Source organism: Silurus meridionalis, chromosome 13 (assembly GCF_014805685.1).
Source record: "Silurus meridionalis isolate SWU-2019-XX chromosome 13, ASM1480568v1, whole genome shotgun sequence".
NCBI lineage: Eukaryota > Metazoa > Chordata > Actinopteri > Siluriformes > Siluridae > Silurus > Silurus meridionalis.
Window position 1 is genome coordinate 21,700,607 of NC_060896.1, and position 23,133 is coordinate 21,723,739.

General features: G+C 37.1%; 1 protein-coding gene across 1 annotated transcript in view; it reads left to right on the plus strand.

Moving 5' to 3' along the window:
- LOC124395533 (F-BAR and double SH3 domains protein 2-like) overlaps window positions 1-23,133 on the plus strand; it is an 89,664-nt gene that overhangs the window by 26,980 nt on the left and 39,551 nt on the right.

A 23,133-nucleotide genomic window follows, 5' to 3' on the forward strand; every position in this document is an offset into this window, starting at 1 on the left:
GCCGAGACCATCGTTCTGTCACGTTTTAACTTTCTCTGCCTCTCAGGGTTTGGCAATAACACCGTTTTCCCTTTAAACAGCTGTCCACACAAATAAACATTGTGTTCTAGGATGAACAGAGCAACTCTTGTTTTTGAGTAGAGGGGGAAGGGGCCTGGTGTGGCCTCCAGTAAGGTCTGATTGGTTCCTTACTGGCTGCATCACTTGTTTATATGTGTGTGTATATGTGTGTGTGTTTGTGTTTCACTGGGCTTGTTTTATATCTTGGTGGGGATCAAATATCCCCACAAGTATAGGAATGTCTGAGAATTATGAGGACATTTGGCTGGGTTCAACAAAGAAACTGGTCATTTAATTAAAGGAAGCAGCTAAAAGCATAACTTCATGCTAAGTTAGGGTTAGATTTAGGTGTGTGTGTGTGTGTGTGTGTGTGTGTGTGTGTGTGTGTGTGTTCACGTGAATACTAAACATATGGACATGTCTTGCATTAAACACTATCTTACAACAAAGAGGGAGGAAGACAGCCTAGGAATGCCAATGAAAACTGTGCCAGTGTGTCACTCTGTGTGTGTGTTACTGTGTCAGGGTGTGCGTGCGTGAGTGAGTGTGTGTGTGTGTGTGTGTGTGTGTGTGTAAAAGGGTGAAAAAGGGTTTTTCCATCCTTTCAGAAGACTAAATGTCCACATAAAACGAATGACGTGAGGTCCCTATATAGAGATAAACAAACAAAGTTTGTTTGATTCTTATTAATTAAAATGTATTAAATAATTAATTAATTAATCAAAGGAAATTTTAGGGTTTTGGCAAACCAAACACTGTTTGGCAAACACTATTAATAGTCAATAGAAAGGTAGTCAAACCAGCATGTGTGCTAGTGCGGGCTTAAGCAAAAGAAATTATGTAGGTGCAGGTATTCAGGACCTTCACACCAGTATTATCAGCTGAACCCTGTGTGAAAACGGTTGCATAGCAACATGCCGTACCCCCCTCGCTGCCGCCGCATCCCCTCCATCTCCGAGAGGGGGAGAGAGTGAAGCTGCAGGATGGTGGAAGTACTGGATTTCCTTCGACTGTTTGACAGCTACAGTGAATATTTTTATTCCCGACATTTTGCAACTCTGTTGTTCATCTGTGCGTTGGGAGGGGGGGGGGGATCAAAATATTAGAGATAGAGCTGAAGAAATAGAAAACGAGGGAAGGGGGAGTGAAAACGGGCAAGTAAATAAGCAAGAGAGTGAGATAGGAAGAGGAGGCAGGGAGGGGAAAAAAAAAGACTGGGTCAAGATGGGATGAAAATAGACAGGGGAGGGTGAAGTGTGAGGATAAGGAGGGATGTGAAGCCAGTGAACGAGCTAGAGGCAAAGACACTGGGGATAGAGGGAGAAGAGAATGATGAAGAATGATATTCCTTGAGCTCCAGTTCTTCCAGAATGTCTGTGCCAGTAAATGTTGCATAGAAAGGTTCTTTTTTCCTTTTGTCCTTGAATGCTTTTATTGTGTATGAAAGGACAATAGGATGCAAAAAAAATGTTTTCATGTTGAATGTGACAAGTGGATTATAAATAGGCAGCTTCGCCTGTTAACATGCCAAAAGTATATAAATACAATACTATAATTTCCCAACTGCAAGAGACATGCTGGCAGGGGGTGTGGTTTATATAGTAAACTGACATACATATTATCTTTTTGCGCATGTTTAATCTTAAATTGTTAATGCTTTTAAAGGTTGACGTGCTCCTTCAGCAGTTGCGGAAAAGGTTACAGAAAGGTACATTGTGTAACATGCAGCGAGTGACACGCAGGTGCTCAGTGTGATATTTATTTAGGGCAATCCATGAATGGCTGTCAGAATACGTAGCAGGTTCCATTACACAAGCAGACAGAAACACATTAGGATGTTTCCGTCCAAAAAAAAAAATAAAAACACTGCGGAAGTATACAAAGAAAACAGGACGTGTAAAACAAGGATCAGAATGTAGCAGTAGAAAAAAAAAATGCACAGTCAGACTTTACAACGGAGGAGACAAAGAGACAACAGGGTATAAATAGACAGAGTAATTAAGAGCTAAACACAAAACTGGTGCACACATTAGGGGAACAAATCAATGACAGAACAGACATTGAGACCAGAAGAATCCAAACAAAAAGGCACCTGACAAAGCAAAAAAAAAGCACATGGAGTTTGAAAACCAGGAATCTGTGACACACTGCTATTAGCTTGGGGCTGACATAAGATTAAAATTCTATAGCCAAGCAGAATTGTGCATCATTGTAGGTGTAATGATTAGACAAACAGGTAATAACAAGATCTTGGTAAGGATAAGTTTGAAACAGATCATTTTCAAGCTAGACACAGGAATTAAATACTCGGCTATAACAAAGCGCAAATACAACAACAATAACAAAATAGAACATAATTCTATAACTGATAAAAGTTTTAGAGGAAAGTACAGACATTACGTAACACCAAACTTCCAGCTACTTGACTCCAACTTTTCTTTCCCTCTACGGAATACTCCAATGCGTGCACTCCGGAACGACCTATTGTCCAAAAATATGCTAATACAGTGCATTCTTTTAGACATTTTCGTTCCAAATAGTGAAATAGGGGAAAAGGAGACGGATTTTTAGCACAGCATGTCATGTGCATGAGTGCTTTTTTCAAGTCGATACGCACTTGGTGTTTCCAAAAACACGACACATAAACACGTACATCCAATAAACACGGAGCCTCATAAACACGCAGGTCTCATAAACACACAGTCACACAGTTCCCAGTGTTCTAAAACCAGGCAGAAATTCTTAGTGTCTTAGTCTTGTTTACTAGGTTTTTTTTTAAGATATTGTAGTTAATGGCCTTTAACCTTCAACCATGTACATATTTAAGACTTGTACATGTTTTTGACATGGGGAGAAAAAAAAACAGTGAGGACATGTCCTGACAAGTGCTTTTTTTTGTGATGTTCCACAGGATTAGATGAGCATTATACAATTCAAGATAAAACTTATGTATTTGTACTTAACGTCCTTTATAAAGGATTTTCTTATTTTGGGTGTAAAACTGCATATACTGTTTATTATTGGTGTAGTAGTACACGTGTTCATACCAGAATTTTTCAGTACAGGGCTTTCGGTTTGGTGCACATGTGAAGAGGAATAAAACCACGATATCTTGGTGTTTTCAGTAATTCTGCTTTATCGTTTTATTAGGCTACATGCCATCATACTACATCTGACATTTTCAGAATTTCCGTAGTACAGTTGTTTAATTCATTATTTGACAACAGAAAGTTGTGTTCAACATTTTAATACCAGAAATCCAAATCGATAAAAATAAGCATTTGACAGAAAGCAGTTTTAGCTGTTGTCTCTCCTTTTTTGACTTGATTTGTTCAGGATTGAGGATGTCAGAGACCTAATACTGTATGTTGATTGGGCGTTGACCCACAGTAAAAGACTTCACAGTAATCCACTTCTTTGTAAACATGAAAAAAGCTTTTATTTTCATTGCTGTGTCTTCTTCTGTGTGAAGAATAAATCAATGCAATGCTCTGCATATGTCTCTGCCTGTCCTGACTCCCTGTCTGTCTCACTTTTTGAGTATAATGTACGGTAGTTAAACCTCTTTTTAGGATCACACCACTTTGACCTCGGTATTTAAAGTGTTGCGACACTCGGGCGAGCCTCCACTGTTTGGAAGTTGGATCGTAAAAGCCAGTGATTTGAGGGCAAGCGCGGGCAGGCGGTGTATTGTAACAGGGAACAGTCACATGACCAAAAATTCACTATTAAGAGCTGATTTATTAAAACATTTATCACATACTAATTTACAAATACAATTTAATTATTTAAGAGACTTTAATGATTTAAAAGACATTCTGACTATATGCATTTTATTACTAAAAAGATTTTCAGATTATGGTGTTATATTCTAGTGATTCTCTCTCGTAATTATAACATTAATCAGTATTGGTTTGGTGAACAGAATAAAGGTGACCAGGCAGATGTATAGTGTTCATTTTTGAAATTTTATAGTGCACCTTCTTCAGTTAGGAAATAGTTCAGAAGTTGGTTTATGTGGTTCAGAGTTTGTGCGTGTGAGACTCACTCTTGGAGTCATCACTTAAAAATGTTCCAACCTTTCAGAGTTTTAAGTTCTATCTGAAATCCATTAGGTGAAATTAATCTAGTTACTTAATTTGCCCACGGAAAACCACATTGTATTTTCACACAAACTTCATGACCCCGAAACAGGAACACATTTTTTTTCCCCATTATGTGGCTTGCTTCTTAATAGCTGGAGGTGAAATAAAAGGGAGGTGAAACATGACAATATATCCACCATGTGACTTGATTATAATTCAACTAAATTTTATTTACAAGTTGGATTGGCAATAGCCTAAATGTTATACTTATTATATTGGTTTACCAATGAAAGACATGCTATTAAGCTAATCTACAATTTTGAAATGGTGTAACTCTAGATTCGTATTGCTTGGCATCCTGTCTGTGGCTAAATGATTTTATCTGGCGGTCTAGCCTGCACCAGCCAGACATTTCTTTCTAGTATAAATTCGCAGCATTTTAATATATCTTAGATATATATATTTGGGGTCTCAGAATATTTTGTAAGTGAGGAGTTCTCTCAAGCAAATTAAATAATCTAGATGGCTACTTGTATGATATACTCATATATATTATTATACATACTGTAAATATTTTTTTACTGTTTTTATGACCACAGTCATATGTCAAAAGAATAATAAATTATATTTGATATCCCGGCAAAATAAATTATATTGATTTCTCATACACATTTTAAATGATTATAAACTATTATATATTTCAATTTTAAAAAAGCAGCCAAATGCCATAGACCCATTTGTTAGCTGAACACTATTACTTGCTAAACAAGTTCATTATCGTATGTTTTGTAACATTCTATGTAACAGATGTTAATTGAAACTTATATACATATCCCATTATTCACTGTCACTTTACATACTCGCACATACACTGATAATTTGCACATTTCATTCTTTTACTTTTTAAAATTTTTTTATGTAGCATCATCTGTCAATATTGTATTTATTTATATGTTACAATTATTTAATTACATTTTGTTTTTTGGGGGATTTTTTTCATTTTTTTACATAATTTTATAATAACAATAATTTCCCTCACAGGATCAATAAAGTATATCTAAGTATAAGTCTGACATAAATTAGGCATTATAACAAACTAGCAAGTTAAGTAAGCCAAAGCTAACCAATTGTTTCTCATAAATACCTGAGGACAAACATTTCCACTAATGCAAATATGATTTTGACACAAATGGATGCTTTTTCAATTCTGACCCCCAGCAGTACAACCTGACATTTAAAAACAAGTCAAGAAAACAGATTCTGGCTTGGTGTTTAAAATCACTACCCTCTGTAGCAACATCACATTTGTTTGTTTAAGGTACATAACAGATCATGGAAATTATTTCTGTAGATATTACCTTAAAATCAAAGTTGATGTCAACTTGGAAAATTGTCCCACAGATCTCCTCAGACTAGGGAGTAGGACATTAGGAACTTAATTGCAAAACACAAAGCAGTTAGTGAAATAAAATGTAATTTATCAGAATATAGCCAAATAAATGCGCTACATTTGCAGGTAATTGCTATATTATTTAAGCGTTTTATGAGGTCATTCTGAAAAAATACAGAGATACATATGTGTTACATATTAGTTTTAAACATGTCACTGTTTCACTGGAATTTTCACTGCATTGGATATATTTTCCTTGGCCTGGTAACTACTTTGAGGTTTTAATCCTGCCTGAATGGGTCATGCCAGCCATTTTTATAGTCTGTCTGTGTATGTATGCGTTTGGAATGTTTATGCCATATTTTAAGGTCAAATTTCTATAAAATGACCACTAGACCAAATATAATGTGTTTCCCATCAGAGCTTTTGGCCAAATTCCAAATGCTAAAACATTTTTTATAGATGACTAAATTAACAAAGTGACACTTTTGGCAGCTTCTTCTTCTAATCTTCTCATGGGCTTTTTGAACATTTAGGTTATTCGCTTTCATTTGATCGGACTTGTGTATATATGCTCTAGTGCAGTGTTTATGTAGGGTCGATATCTGGCTTAGCCACTCGAATGAGGCGCATTTTTCTAGTTTTTGAATGATTTGCTTTATTTGTTTTTTATATTGTGTAGATCCTGGGATTAACCAAACACAATTTATAAAATAGAATATATAGATAGAAATAGATCACTATGTTCATCCCTGTGGGAAATTCACAAAATCGGTAGTTGCAACGTTTTGAAGACAATGATGTTCATCCGTTATTAATTGCTATTGATATTGACTGTTAGAACACTACTCTCCAAGAAGAACCTGCTTTGGTGAACTCTCATTTCTGAAATAATACAAAAATGAGGCAGACATCTGTAACAAATGTGTTATAATGAAGTGGATCCACAGCAGTCGACAGAACTCTTCCATGGTGTGGCACGATTGTCTTGACATCTGCACTGCTGCAGTAGCCCCCAGTACACACACACTCACGCACACACTTTTCTCCCTCTCCTCCTCCCCTTCCTGGGAAAGTCTGAGCGAAAGCTCTTCTATTTGCATAATCGTCTTTAGGGCCTTTGTGGGCGGGCTTTTTGGGCCACTGGTTGTCTCGGCCACCTGTCCAGAACAAATCAGACTGGCTTTCACGTCTCCACAGTAATGAATAAATTGATTATATATGATTTAGATGGCGAGAGATGTGTCTTTCAGTTTTATTAATTAAGGCAGTTGTGATATTTTTAGCCTTCTCTGTGACGTGAGGATATGGTGCTTTGCTAAATGCGAGCATGTCTACGGCAGTATCACGATTGAATTCTGTCTGTAGGTATGTACACGTCTCTCTGTGCCTGTGTGTTCTCTCTGGGTATTTGTTTACTCTTTAGTCTGGTCTTTGCGTGTTGATGGCGCTCATGAATATGTAGCCACAGTGGGATTCCGAGACAGGGAGTGCAGGACAACCTGGTTCGGAGAGACAAGCGCTGAAAAATCAGACAGAATAAAAATATATCCGTCTCCATGAGCATGCAGAGGCAAAAGCCCGGCTCCACCTACTGAGTGCATATAGAGAATGTTGAAACAAAGAAGTATTTGGGAGGGAATGGTCTACTTTGAATAAAGGCTGAAACTCTAATAAAGCAAATGTTGCATGTTCAAGCCTTTAGAGCTAATTAGAGATCAACACAGGGGGAGGAATTCCTGAGAGGGATCGCCTCATTCCCTAAACCCTGTAGTGGGAAATAACTTTAAAGCAGATTTTGGTATACCAGTCAGACTTTTTTATCGAGACACCAGTTACACACAGTAAGAGGTGTAAACTTTAATTCCTATTCTTAAATCAAGATCATGCTCTGCCACTGCATTTTGGATAGAAAATGGTAGTGAATCGCATATTTTTTGGAGACAGTTCTGCAGTTATCTAAGGAACAGGGTTAGATATGGATGGTCAGATGAAATATTTACAGTTCCATTTACTAACCACTAAGACTTTTTTAATGTCTGGGAATTCGAAAACCTTGACGCACAATAAAAACATTCCGATATTGCGAACTGTACCCAAATTCCTCTATGTCTGTTTTATATGTGCATGAGCAGTAGTGATATCATGGTGGGTGTGTGTGCCTGGCTCTGATATGGACGAAAACACAGTGACTCACAAGTGTGTAATGGGATGATGTCAACATTAGGTTGAAGTTTGCGCCTTTTATTGTGACTCTGTTGAGGTCAGTTTTTAATGTTGGAGTGGAGAAATAAAAAATTATAGGCAGTGGTATGAGTGAAGTCAGAAAAAGAGTGGAATATGCTCTTACTGCATCATAAGCAAAGATCAGTGAGTACAGTGAATCGGTATGGAATCATAATCATTTTATGGTATCAGAATAATATTATCAGCCTGGAACATATGCATGTACTGTTATTAAATAGATTGGACTGAACAATGCAAATGCAAGCCGTAAAATAATGCACAAATGTAGCTACAGCAGGACAAATCACACAACCTATACAGTAAATACGATAGGACAATAAAGACTAAATGTGCTCACGTTGTAGAACAATGCACAGCGTAATTGCACAGGTATGACAGAGTGGTCTATTCAGAGCTGTTAATGAGAACTACTACTTGTAGGAAGAAGCTTATTGTATGTCGTGCTGCTTTGTTTGAACTGCTCTGAACTGCTTTCAAGATCGTAATCGCTTAAATAGGCACTGGAATGGGAAGAGTCTATAATGATCCTCTGTGCATGCTTCATGACTAAGGCCACACCCAATCATTTTTTTCTCTCAAGAACAATTTATGCGCTGCACTTTGCCTTGTCCTAAGCACCAACCCGGACAATTATTCAATTCAATTCATTTTTATTTGTATACCACTTTTAACAATGAACATTGTCTCAAAGCAGCTTTACACAGATAATGTGGTGATAAAAAAATGAATACGTTCTTTATAAGTGTAAGTTTGTCCCTGATAAGCGAGCAGGTGGCGATTGTGGCATCTCCCCGAGATGGCATAAGAAAGAGACCTTAAGAGGAACCAAACTCAAGAGGAAACCCATCCTCGTCTGGGTTGCACCGAATGTTCATTTATTACAGATAAACGATGTTGCCGGGTACAGTGATGGTGATCAGAAGCAAACTGTAGTCCTGAGTCAGTGTAGCAGACTGTTGACCTTCACTACACTCCAAATCCATCCTCAATGCTCCCGTTTTCCAATTATGTAGAAGATCAGAATGGAGAAAATGATTCCTTTGTAGAACTTCACCAAGACCTTTGATGGAGATTTCAGCTGGTGCAGAAAGAACATCTTTCCCTGAATTCATTTTTGGGATGCATTTAGTGTTGTTGGTACACGTCAGGTTTCAGGACGTATATATTGGTTTTTGACAAGTGAATCCTCTGAGAATGACGGGTGGCTTATATTTAAAAATCAATGATAAACTTTACTGTTCGGCGCTTCTTCAGGTGATGGTGACAGCACCAGACTGACAGTTATTTCCAGTCTGTCTACACACTGATTGTTGTTGGATGTGATGCTGAAAATAGTGTGGTGTCATTGATGGACAGTAAAGTTGTTGGGATATAGGTAGAAGTCTGACACATTTTGTCAAACCACTTTCTGGTGTCTGTGTGTCACAAAGTTTGTAATCCTTTATCAGGTGAAGTTCTTTGTACTGCATGCTACCCGATTTTTGTCACAAGTTCAGATCACATCGATTGATGGCATAAGCAAAACATAAGTTTGCTCAATTTGTTGCTTTATGTTTTTAAACCTGCTTTGGAGTCCAATAGCATACTTTTATACCACTGACAAGTAGATGTAGTGTATTTTGTTATGTGATGCAGATTTTGTTGGGTTATTTTGTTAGATTTATTTGTTAGATATACCCTATAGCTTAATAAAATTCTATTTTACCCACTTTGTTAGGAACCCGCGGCCTGGGTTCGATTCCCGGTCAGGGGACCGAACCCAGCCATTAGGGTTGCACAAGCCAGTGCATTCTTAGTGCCGGTCCCAAGTCCGGATAAATGGGGAGGGTTACGTTAGGCATCCAGCGTAGAAAAAATTTGCCAAATCGAACATGCGGATCACGAATACGGATGATCCGCTGTGGCGCCGGTAATGGGAGAAGCCGAAAGAAAGTTGGGTATTTGGGTTCAGAGCACAGAGTAGAAATGGTTATGAGCCTTGCTCAAAGGCTCAACAGGAGTTGTTAATTTTTAAGTTATTGTAAAATCCTTAACTGTGTGTGAGTGTGTGTGTGTGTATGTCCATCTATGTTAGTAAGTTGAAGCCAGACTTGATGATAACTCTTGAAAGGCCACAAAACACAACAAAACTTCGAAACAGTGGATCCAGCTACATAGGCCATGTGCACTGCCCCTTTAGGCAGGAACAAACTGTATCCCAGCATTCCTCTGCATTCAGGAAGCAGACATGTCGGTTCCAATTTGATACTCCTTACAAATTTCCGATGTATCAATTCCCAAATTAGTATTTTTGTATAACTTTTTTAGATTCCAGCAAACTATGTAGATAACGCTGTTCACAACAACCCTACATCATTAGTTAATCTCTCGTCTCTGAATGTCAATTTCAGTCTTATTATTTAGCTTTTTGTGTGGTCTTGTTCTCTTATTTTTATGTTGCAGGTCATCGGGTTGAGTCAACAAATACGTACACTGTTTATATTTCTATGTATACAAGTGACAATTTGCCAGATGACTTCATTTCCTGTGGTAAGGTTTCAGATGAGGTGTAATGTGGGGAAGCAACACATTTTAAATAATTTGACTTAGCAAGGTCCTAAGACGTGGTCCTGTGCAAGGTCCTGTGACGTGGGTTGTCTGAAGTGTCGGTCCTGTGTTTATTAGTTAAAAAAAAAAAAATATCCTGTCTGAAATACATATGAGCTTGTAGCTAGATAAAGCTACTTAGGAGGGCACCTGATAGGATTGTCATTATTAACTTTTTCTTGAAAGCCGATTTTAAAAGGAACTATATTAAAATTGATTTTAAGCAACCCCTACAAGCCAAACCTGTGGGGACAAAAAGAGAACTTGTGTGAAAAAGGCCGCCGAAACAGCTGACACAGTGTCCTGTTAGGGAGTGATGCATGAATGCAAATTTGGATTTGTTTTTTCTTGGAAGGTTAACTCAGGGCCACACAAATTGTGTTTGCTTTAATATTGCCTCTGTAGCATGTAATTAAATGTATTTATTTATTTATTTATTTATTTATTTATTGCTTTTCTAAAGTATGTTGTATTTGTAAGAGATGGGTAATGAAAAATTGCTGCTGTGGATTTTCTGCACTCTCTCATGGGCAAAACTGACACTCTCTTGACTTTAACAGTGTTATAGTACACCACAACTCTATTAAACTGTTCTACAATAGTCACCTAAGCTGTGTAGATGAATCATTACAGGATAGAGATGTTGGCTGAATTTGCTAGAGGCTCAGCATAGTATATCAGGTCATCGACCATGGAAGTTACAAGTTGTAACTGCTTTTAGAAGGGCCAAGAGGGAGAGAACAAAGTGAGCGTACTTGCCAAAAACATAATGAAAACTTGATATCATTACACTGCAGTAAACTTTTCTCTTTGAACCTGGGGATGGACTACAACCGAGTGTCTGCGTGCAATATATGAATGATATGCTACTTGACGGGATCTATGTCCTCCTTATCCATTTCAATTGTGTTTGCTTGACCCTCTCAGAAGGGGTTGATATAAATGCAGGTCAAGAGGTTACAGGTTAAAGGGTGAAAGTTGAAAATAAGGCTTTGGTCACTTTTACCCCATGTCCAGACCTAGTCTGTCCAAAATTGAAAGAAAAGCAGGAACGAGAGGAGATGAATCTTAGAATGTCCCACCCATGAACCCACCCTGTTCCCATCCTTAATACATACTCCTGACTGACCCTACCCTAAACACAACTTTATTATCACATGATTGCCAAGAAAAACATTATTCGACAAACCAACATGTCCCCAAGTGTTTGTTATTCAAGTTTTCTCACTAAGCTTAATTTTTTATCTTTATAAGATTTTGCAATACCTGAGTTCATACGATTAATGGAAAATTTGTGGTATTCAACCACCGTTCCTCATTCACACCTCTGTCATAAAATTGACAATTGACTTCCGAGGTATGAAATGAAGTGAAAGACTCGTATATTATATGGCCAAAAGTATGTTGGCCTTTCCCGAACTATTACCACAAATGCAAATACACACAATTCTATTCGTAAGCTGTAGATTTTCCTATACTAGGACTAAGTGGACCAAAAACATTCCAGCATGACAATGCTTCTCTGCAAAAGCCAGGTACATTCAACCATGGTCTTACAAAATATTTGTCAAAGATTCAAATAGCAAAGAGGGATCCCTTGTTTAATACTCAGCTTAAGATTAATATCTATGTCTATGAGAGATTCCTTTGGGTTCTCTATTTTTTCCACTCTCAAGCTGAAAAATAACAACGCTAGGTGGTTTGGTGATGCTAAACTCCAAGTGTAAATAAAGTGTGTGAATGTATGGGTGCATGGTGCCTAAACTGAAATCCCATTCAGGCTGTATTCAGCTTTGGCTTCCCTTCAACACAGGCCAGGTAAAGTAGTTCCTGATGAATGAATGAATGAATGAATGAATGAATGAATAGATGAATGATCCTCTGTTAGTTCTCTATTAAACGTATTACCTACTTGTCCTTGAGAATATACACTGATATAATGGCTATTATAACGTAGGTTGTTGTCTGGTGTATTACTTACTGCACTGGATTGTGTATATTATGTTGCACTGCTTGTCTTTTGGCATCTGGCCTTTTGTGTGGACATGTTTTTATCCTAGCTTATTGCTAAGCCTAAGATATACAAACAAGCCACATTTGATGAAAATGCACCCAATGCTTTAATCACATAAGCATAACAATATGTTTATGGTTTTTAATTTTTTTTGCTTTCATTGATGCTTCCTTGTTGTACTTGTTCTACACTGTCATTGTTTTAAGGCCGATTGCTGAAAATGCTTCAGGCTTTCTTTGATTATGTCTTTACCCTTTCTATCGAGTATGATAATTTATTAACAAATGGTTGAGTGCTTGTAGGATTTGTATGGAACTATCACTGTAACTTTCCAATTAACTGATTATCGAATGTGGTTAGGGTCATAGGAAGATCAAATCCCAAATAGTTTTTTTTTAATACCTTCCTTTCTGTTTGAAGCATTTTTTTGCATGCAGAATTTGTAACAAGAAAGACCAGATATTGAGTTCTTCTTATGTGTTCTTTTTGACTTTTCTAACCTCCTTTCTTTTGTGTTTCATCTCAGATACAAAGAACATCTGTTTAACTAATCCATTTAACATGAATAGATCAACATTTAATTCTCAAAGTACATTTGCTTGGAAAAAACTGCAAGGCTTTTTTCAGTTTTACAGTGTATGCAAAAAAACACCTAATGTGGTCCATAAAACATTCCTCACCGAGCACTACACCACCTCTGCCAGTGTAAGGCAATAAGTGAGCAATTTAGAGCTTCCTCATTTTTTAAATGCTGTGATCTGACATGCAAAATAGCAGTAGGATTGTCTTCGCACAAAACCCATTTAGCATCATAAGAAAGTCACTTGTACTGAAGACAGTCCAAATATCTCTCTCTTTCATCATGAACATAAGAGGAACAGTCTTTCCGTCCTCTTTCATGAAGGGAACATTCAGCATATGGCAGCTATGGAGCCCGGGGGCTCAACTGACCCTCTTGGTCTGAGCATTTCCCTTTCAAGAGCTACAAAAACCATGGATAATGCATGAGAAGATGCTAGTGCATACAAAAAGACACTCATCAGAACCACATTGTAACTGGATCTTCACCAGAGTGGCCTAAACCCCCATCTAAACCATGCACATGGTACCCATATGGCTTAGTGGAAAGCCTCATTGCCCTGTCTCACTCTTAAGTGCACTCTCTTTAACACAGGCAGGCTAACCTAAACCAGATCTTCCCTGCCTTCGGCTCTCCATGCCATGTTGCCAGCTTTTTCCATGTTCTTTTTTGCACTCTTACACCTAAGACTTCAAGGCAGCTTGATCAGGAAGGAGTAATGTGCCGTAGTAATGGTGCACAACATATATAGATCTTAGAGGATATATTGTGTTGTTTGTTCTTCGCTCAAGCCCTAGTTTTTTATTTTGGTAAGAAAATTTAGCTTGCTATTGTGATGACATCATTTTAGTCCATATCTATATTCCATTATGTCAACTAGAATCTTTATAAGAAATCCTGAAATTCCTTATAGGAGATTCTGCATTTTACATTGAGTGTAGTTGTTTGTTTTGGTCATTAGTCTGCTTCACCCTCAGTGAGACAACAGACCATGTTACTCGCCATACAATACAAAGTGGCCTTCACTGGTGGAGTATTGTTCAAAAGGTCAGGGCAAGAATAGTAGGTATTGTAGTAAAAAATAAACATCTGATTCAACCAATTTCTGAACTAATTGTTTTTCTAAAATTCCCCAAAGTCACTTGACCAAAAAATAAAACCATTTCAAGAGATACCAGTTGAATCCAGTCCAGCTGAAATTGTAGTGCACATGCAGGGGTCTCCTCGCCAATTTAGATTCAGTCCATCAAACTTTGCACACTATATAAATCATCTCTTTCAGTATCTGCCCTCTATTTTTGCACTTTCCACCCCTTGGCCAAGTGCTATAAGAAGATGAATGGCTTGGGGTTCAAAATCACTGAAGGTTCCTTCACCTCTCCATCCAGCTTTATGGCCATGTGTCGCTCTCTTTCTCTAGAATAAGAGCTTCCTCTGGACTGAATGAGGACAGCGACAGGCCTGGGTGCTGTCGGACCTGCCTTCTGGAAGCTTTGTTATGGCTCTGTGCCAAGTTGGTGCCCATTCAATGCCTTTATTGTGCCCAACCATGGGTTGGTCTCGGGTGGTTCTAGAAACCCACTCAGAAAGAGAGAGAACGAAACACAATGGGAAGCCTGTGTAGGAGGGAACAGGGTAAATTTACTATGGGTGTCGAAGGTCTGGCTGAGCTTTAGCAGCAAAAAATATTCCTGTGTAAGAGCCAAATGGGAGAGATAAAGGCATTTTATCTACCATGCTTTCCTTTTTTTCATTTTTAGCAAGAATTCTTTTTGCCTTGTTGGGGCGGCTTCACTTTTGTGCATTTGTCTTTTCCCTTAATTTTTATTATCTGTCTATATATCTCTAGACCTCCATCACCATTCGTTTTAATCCTAAACTTCCCCTGTCCTGTTTCTCAGTTCTTGTCTCGACCACGATTTTTCAATAATGTTTGTCACATTTGTAAGACATACAGCATAGATGTAGTAAAGACAACTAATGTTCCAGAATGCAGTGCAGCTATACAGCACAGTTGCATTGACTTTGCACTGCTTATTAGATATGTCCAAGACGTAAGACCCTAATGCTCAAAGTACTGGCATGAGTATTGTTGCTTTGGAACCAGGAAGTATAGATGCGCGTGTGAAAGCTGAAAAAATGTAAGAGAATAAAGCACTTCTGCCTCACTCTTTTTAAGTAGAATTGAGGCAAGGGACCATCTCTACTGGTACCACTAACAGAAGCAATGTGGGTTATACAGGAAATAGTATTAACTAGAGAATTAATTTGCAAAATAAATTGCAAACACCATTGAAGAGTACTATAAAGATACATTTATGAAGATTAAAATGCAAGTTATTCAGGGGAGTTTTTTCCTTTTAAATACACAGTATTGTCACTTAGGCTACATTTACAGCAGTATTGCATGTATGCACATAAAAATTTTTTAAAAAGCAAATCTTATTGTAGTAATCATTTGTGTTTTATAAACAAAAAACATTGTATAGACGCATACAATCCTGTATATTCTTTATATTATAGTGTAGCATGAGTGATTTTGTTTACCACCTCATGCTTAGCATGGAATTAGTTATGCCATTTTCTTTCGTTTTCTTTGTTGGACCATCTAACAAGTAATCAATTCATTTTTAAATAAATGACTGACTGAATGATTGACATTCTCTTGTTGTTCCAGTGTGTTTAGGTTGACTTTTAGGGGATGACATGCAGTGTAGGCAGAAGCATGAGTCCCCTTTAGTGTAAACTGGCTAGCTAGCTCTGCATGAAGTAAATCTTTACTGCTAGCTAACATTATGCTTGTTACATTTAATCTGAGGTGCTTCCTGCTCTAAATTTTGTCTGAAGGCTGCACTTACTGATTGAACTTTACGTTTCCTGGTGACTAGCACAATTTGCATTTAGTGTTAAAGGTTACTTTTCTCACAGTTTTTCACTTCAGTTCTTACATTGGTGTTCTTTACACTGATTACCATTCTTAACTTTTGATTTAATTCCATGGCTAATTCTCAGACCCCATCAAATGGTTAAACCTTAGCTTATACATACAGAGTTGTGCTTATTGGATATGATAAGTGGGTCTGTGTCCATTAGCCTGTACAGGAAGTCCTGACATCCTATTGTTTCTATCTTGTGTAGGTTATTGCTGAAAAAGCACAAACTGCCTGGCACACTGTCTCTGGCTCTTTCATTCGTGCCTCAGGTCAGCTGAGTCAGCATAATCCCAGGGCCAAAGTCAATACGCATTTCTACCTTACATACACTCTTTATTATAAGCTATCTATTTTAATGTTCTTTTTATTTTTTGAAGGTCTGGACTGGAGAGCTCGATATTTTATGAGTGAAAAGGTTTAGTATAGGGACAGAATTTAGGAGACATTGCTTCTGAGAGCAGATTCAGGAGACATGGCTTTTGAGAGCAGATTCAGGAGACATGGCTTCTGAGGGCAGATTCAGGTGACATGGCTTCTGAGAGCAGATTCAGGAGACATGGCTTCTGAAAACAGATTCAGGAGATATGGCTTCTGAAAGCAGATTCAGGAGACATGGCTTCTGAAAACAGATTCAGGGGATATGGCTTCTGAGAACAGATTTAGGAGGCATGGCGTCTGTTAGCAGAAAATATCATGAGTTGTGCTTGGTTTGTTATTTTCTTGAATAAAAGATATAATTGCTTTTTTTTTTATACTACAACACTGTCTTTAATCAAGTACACATTTGAACTGTCTGCTGTGGTATAAAGATGATTATAATAATTTGTGGCATTTTATTATTGGAATAGAATAAAATTTGGAGTGATAAGCATTATTATATTACAAAAGCCTTGTCACTACTTTTCTATCAGCATACACTGTTATGTTTTATTCCTACATAATACTACTTAAGCTGAACTTAGACATTGGCAAATAACATTTGTGTGTTTGCAGCAGCTTTGACTTGAATGTCTTAGTCAGGCAAATGAACACCTTTGTGTCAGTCAAAGATGTTCTTGAGCAAGACTCTTAACCTAGTAATTTCAGCTCTTTAATTGGACGGTTGTCTATATGGATTAATCTGAATGTCAAAACTAATGTACGAACTCGTTACAAAGTCTGTATTTCTATGAAAAGCATGTTATAAAGTTGAGCATACAGAGCTCATTAGCACATTATAAGATCTATTATGCCTTTTTTTTTCTTTTTTGTTTTTCTTTACTGTTGCTTTTCAGACATTACATGTCTTAGCTGAGTGCTCACTTAAGCCCAAAGATTAAAGAACAGCTAGCCCAGGACCGATTGCAAGTTTTTATCTTTGCTTGTGAAAACCCAGATGCATGTATTGCTTCGTATTTGCTTTTTCGACAGGGGACGTGTCAAAGGATGAAGACATCTGTGGATTATAAGTAAGAGACATTAGAAACCTTAAGAGTTGTAGGTGCTTCCCAATTTTTGCCATATCACATGCGTGTTCTCAGTCATCTGAGGCGGATTTCCTGCCAACTGCTTTCTCATAAAACAGAAACTTACTGAGTATACTGTAGCGAGGGGTTTTAAGGTGCAGTTTCCTGTTGCGTCTCTGTATATGAGCAATGAGTCCGCTCCTTAATAGGAACGTGGAACCGTTTCCGCCATACCATACTAGGACAAATCATTTCTATAAATAACTACACACCCTTTGTTGTATTGGGAAAAGTCTCTAATAGTAAACGGAAAAACCAGGAATATAAAATAAATGCTGGACAGCAATCAGAAAAGACAGCAATTCAGTATGGTATAGTGAGCACAGCCTGCTGTGAGAATTGAGGAAAGATTTGGGAACTTTGAGCTGATTATTTGTGCTCAGATATGAAAGTCTTCTGCCTGACCCTTAACAATGCATTACCATTTCATTAGAATATTTACACAACCTGAAACTACACTATTTTCATACAGACTTTTTTTGTAAAATAGTGCAATAATAACAGACCTCAGATGTTACACACACAGCTCCAGAGTGTGTGTGTTTGTCTGAGCATACACATGCAAATAAGGTCATTATGGTTTTACAATTGGTACCAAAAACCATAAGCATATCCATAGTTTGATATTAATCAAAGTTACTGTTTTGCATTAAATATGTGGAAAAGTAGTGGCCACATTTTTTTCCTCTTGCGTGATTAAACACATAGACATAAATGTATTTTTAATCTTGCATAGACTCTTGGAAAGTCATTAGGGATTTAGACTAATTGTGTGTTTACAGAGCATAAATAATTTTTTTTCTGATGGTGATATTAGAATTGTTTGGCCAAAGCAAGCTTTCAAACCATCTTCAGTGCACCTTGGCTTCTCTGGAACTGTACTTGAGAGACTTTGAAGGCCATAAAATATCATTTATATAGATTAAACACCTCTAATTATTCAGTAAGCCTATATGGAGTGTGGATGGGGACAGAGCTATCCTTGAAGATGCAACTCCCATCAAATAAGTCATGTTTCATAAGATCATAGAATAGTGGTGATCAGTCAAACGTATTGTAGATTGATTTGCGGGAGCCACTTCCTCTAATTGGACTCAAACTACGCCAGCAAAATGCCTCCCACAACATAAACTATATGACCATTTAAGTCTTATATTTGCAGTATTTTGAAATTGTCAAGCTGATTTGTTATAATTATAACTTCCTCTTATATTAATGCTTGGGCTTGTAAAATTTATGGCTTGCATTTTGGCATTCTCTTTCTAACTATTTGCCCAATAGATGACCCTGATTTTTCAGCTCTTGGCAAATATCATTTTTATAATGCCTCTTTATGTAACATATATAAAATTCTCCGGAGAGTCCTGAATGCCTCCGGCAGTCTAAACTGTGTTCGCGTTAAATCTGTGAACCTGGTATTTTAAGTTATGTATATTTAATGATTTTATGATGTCATTACCAGAATTTATATAATCTTTTGTTTAAAAAAAATGTGGCTTTATCGCACTCCACATTTAGTCTCTTTTTGCTGTTATAATAATATCCATTCTTCTGGGAAGATATTCCACTAGATTTTGCAGAACAGTTCTGGAGAATTGTGCTCATTCATTCACAAGGGCATGGGTAAAGTCAGGTACTGACATAGGGTGAGGAGGCCTGGGGTGCAGCCAGCATTCCAGTTCATCCCAAAGGTGTTCAAAAGGTTTGAGGTCAGAGCTGTATAGCAGGCCACTCAAGATCTTCCACTCCAACCCATGTAAAGCATTTTTTCATGGAGGCACTTTGTTCACAGGGGGCGTTGTCATGCTGGAACAGGATTGTATCTTATAGTTCAAGTGAAGGGAAAACTTCATGCTACCACATCCAGATGCATCCAATATTCATTTTTGTGGCTCTAAATTTTGTAGTAACAGTTTGGGGAAGAACCATGTATGGATGGACAATGTGAGTGTCCCAATACTTTTCATAGGTTTAGATTGATTTTTTGCAGGATTTAATATGACAGCCAAATTTAGTGCTATATTCTTTAGACTTAGCCAATTAAAATTGACTACTTGTTATGATTCAATTCATACTTTTGATTGGTCACTTTATAATTCCCTATCTCTTACAGCAGCTCTGATTATAGTTCCAGCTGCAAAGCAAATTACAAGCATATATTAATCTACTCTTTTTGCTACATTATGGTTTCTATAGTAACAATATAGTGTCTTGAATGGTAGTCATTCCTTTTTGTAATTATATGGTGAGGTTTTCTCTAAGGAGAGGGTTATTTAACATTTTTCGGAAGGAGACTCCAGTCGCACTGCTTCACACTTGGAGTTTTTTAGACACAGGAAATTCTTCAGGAACAGAGGACAATTTTATTTTTTGTTTGACAAGATGCCCTTTTCTTATCCTGCTGATTTCAAAGACAGCGCATCACCACAATTGTTTTTTTCTCCCTATAACAGCAAGCCTTGGCATGTTTGATTCTTTGCTTATTCTCTAGCGTAGATCAAGGCTATGAGGAAGCGACCCATTAAAGTGAGAGTGAAGAGGGGAAATCTGTGATTAGACTGAAACTGACAGCTGCATGTTAATATTATAAAGCAACCTCTCCTGTCTTTATAGAGAAAGAGTTTGTCTGACAGTAAAACAGATGGATACAATGAATTGTTGGGTCTCCTGTAAAAACTGCAACATTTGCATTGTTGAACAAGTTTTCATTATAAAACCTTTTTTTTTAATTGTAAGCTTTGAATTGAACATTATGTCAAGTACGAATTCGCACATAAACAGGTACGCATCAAAAACACACGCCATTTTGCTTTGTGACTTCTGCATTTGTTGTTATGCATCGTGTCTTCCTGTCTCTGGACAGCTGTGCATGCTCATGTGTTTGTGGATTGCGTTGTTTCATCTTAACTGGACCACACAGGAAGAGGAAGCTGGGCTCCGGTTGTTATAGCAACCTAATTCCCCCCCTCCCCCAACCCAAGTCAGGTGTTTATTGAGCCATGGCTTCTCTCTGTTCCTCTCTTTGTAAATAGCCAGGCTCAAGTTAAAGATAAAAACAAAAAAACAAGAAAATTCTCATATCCCTATAACTTCTGAAACTGGGGTAGTAGCTCCTTTTACATGCAGGTTTCAACCTTTTACATTTATGGCACTGGGCAGACACCTTTATCGAGAGTGAATTACATGTGTAAATTAGGTCATGTAAATGGCGTCAAAGTACCTTGTTCAGGATGCATATAAAACATTGAAACTGAACTGAATTTAAGATGAATTCTGAGACACATTTAGACCAGATCTTCATACTTACACAAACAAAGCAGAGAATGTGATTGATGCACCCAGCATTAACATTCAGTATCCTTAGGTAGAAGAAAAACCTGCCTATTAAACATGCTTTGTATGAGGCTAGTATCACGATTTACAAGCTGCTGTGAAAGGGTGGGAATGGTCACACAGTGTTCTCTTTATATGCAGTGTGGAAAAGAAGTACATTTGGTTTAGGGCACTGATGACTGTCACAATTGATTTTCAAATAATTGTACCCTAATTAAAAGACAGTTATGTGTAAAATTAAAATGTCATATAATGGAGATACATTTTTTTTTTAGCTGACTGTGGTTGAGTAGAACATCTTTTTAAAATCTTTTTTTTTTTTTTGTCATTTATTAAATTTCACTCCTTTGATCAGAAATAAGATAAAATGTTACATTCTCAATAAGCAGATCACCAACACATCTACATAAACCATCTTTAACTATAGTTCCTATAGTTTAATAACCCTAAAAATCCTTTTACATTAATACTCTAAAAACCTTTTTTAATTGTTAAATAACTAATTATAACCAAAAATTTGTTATAGTTAGTATTTATTTATTTTTTTTTAAGTTTTTTTGTTGCAAAAAATGCAGCTCTTCATGTTACATAAAAGACCCCAAAATGTTTCAGCACCCAAGTATGTCAATCATTTATAAGTTTTGCTAATTGACCCACACTTTATTAGAGAGCGTTTTCTTTATAGTTTACAGGTTGTACAAATACCCTTGCTGTAAGCAAGTATCTATGTAAACTTAAATGAGAATCTACGTAAACCATGAACAGGAAAGATCTTGACTGTGTAGGTGTCGTGTCTGTAAAGTCTTAAATAGAGGATAATCATCCAATTGTGGCTTTCCGAAAGTGAATTCTACACAGCCAGCTTCATCGTGAATCGATACTGAAATATGAATAAATAATTTTACAACATTGTGAATTGACTCTTTAAATCGTTTTTCTGTGATATGAGCCAAACAATATGTTTAATAAGCAGATATTAGCTGATTGTGCAGCTTTTACGCTCTCTTGCTCTCTCGCACGAGCCTGTTACGGGGTGTGTTAAGAGCCTTGTCCAGTCTGTGCTAATTTTAGGCAGGCAATTTTTTAAGAAAGAAAATAAAAGACGTATGTTCAGCTGAAAAGCGCCGACTCTCTTTCTCCCTCTATCCCAGAACACCTCCGCCCATCCTTGCCTGTACACCTTGGAATCAAATTCAGCCAAGAGAATGCTCTCTTTCTTTGACTACAAGGAGGAGGGAAAGTGAGAGAAAATGTGTTTGTGTGTGTGTGTGTGTGTGTGTGTGTGTGTGTGTGTGTGTGTGTGTGTGTGTGTGTGTGTGTGTATACCCACATGTGTGATTTCTGGGTATGTTCAAGTTGGGCATTGTGACACATACCACATATATGACGTCCTATAGCTATTTGAGCTCACAGAGCTCATTCAGTGCAAGCTGGAAATAATAAGGCAATTCTTTTTAGCCTCTGATATTAAACATGATGTTTAAGGACTTTTTGTGCCTCTGCCTTAATATTCTGGTCATCAGAAAAATTCTATATGAAAAAAAATTACTTATCTACAGTATTTATGATAATAATTTAATTGGTCCACATCCATGTGACAGTCTACCATTTGGGGACCTGTTTTATGGTACCACATGTGAATGCTAAGACTGTCTTGCTTTCTGTCTAGGGCCTGTGAATATGGCCAAGAGCTGCCTACTTTCTCAGGCTATTTTGTGTACTTCTTTTTAAAGTAGTTTTAAAATCTGTAATTTTACTTTTTATCAGTACATTTTGTTTAAAGTATTGTACCTAACCACGTTTTAAATCATATCTGTTACTGAGTAAGGAAGAGAGTCAATAAATGAATAAATAAATACAATGCAGGGGGAGCAAAAAAGAATGATAAGAATACAATATAGTATAGTCTGGTAACTTTACTTGTACTTAAGTAAAATGGGTAGAATGGGTAGAATATTACTTGGGTAGAATATTTTATTACATTTTCCATATTTGATCTGATGTTTTAAATATTAAATATGATACGTATTAAATATGATTTCCATTTAATACTCGTATTTGTCTGTATTGTCTCGTATAGTCTGTTTTGTCTTGTATATTCTAAGCTAAATGTATAGTGTTATTTATGTTGGTACTTTTGAGAGTCAACCAAATTTCTGGAACCAAATTATTGTGTGTGTCAACACATTTGACCAATAAACCTGATTCTGATACCCATGGTAACTGGTGCTCGGTGTGAATGCGAGGATTGTACCGAGGATTGTGGCTGTGTTTCTGCAAGGATTTACATTGTGGTGTTTGGCACTTGACTTTAATCGATGTAAAATATATGTGACGTTATAAACGGACTAAACATCTAGCCACAGATATATTGTGGGGTTATAATTATATATATATGAC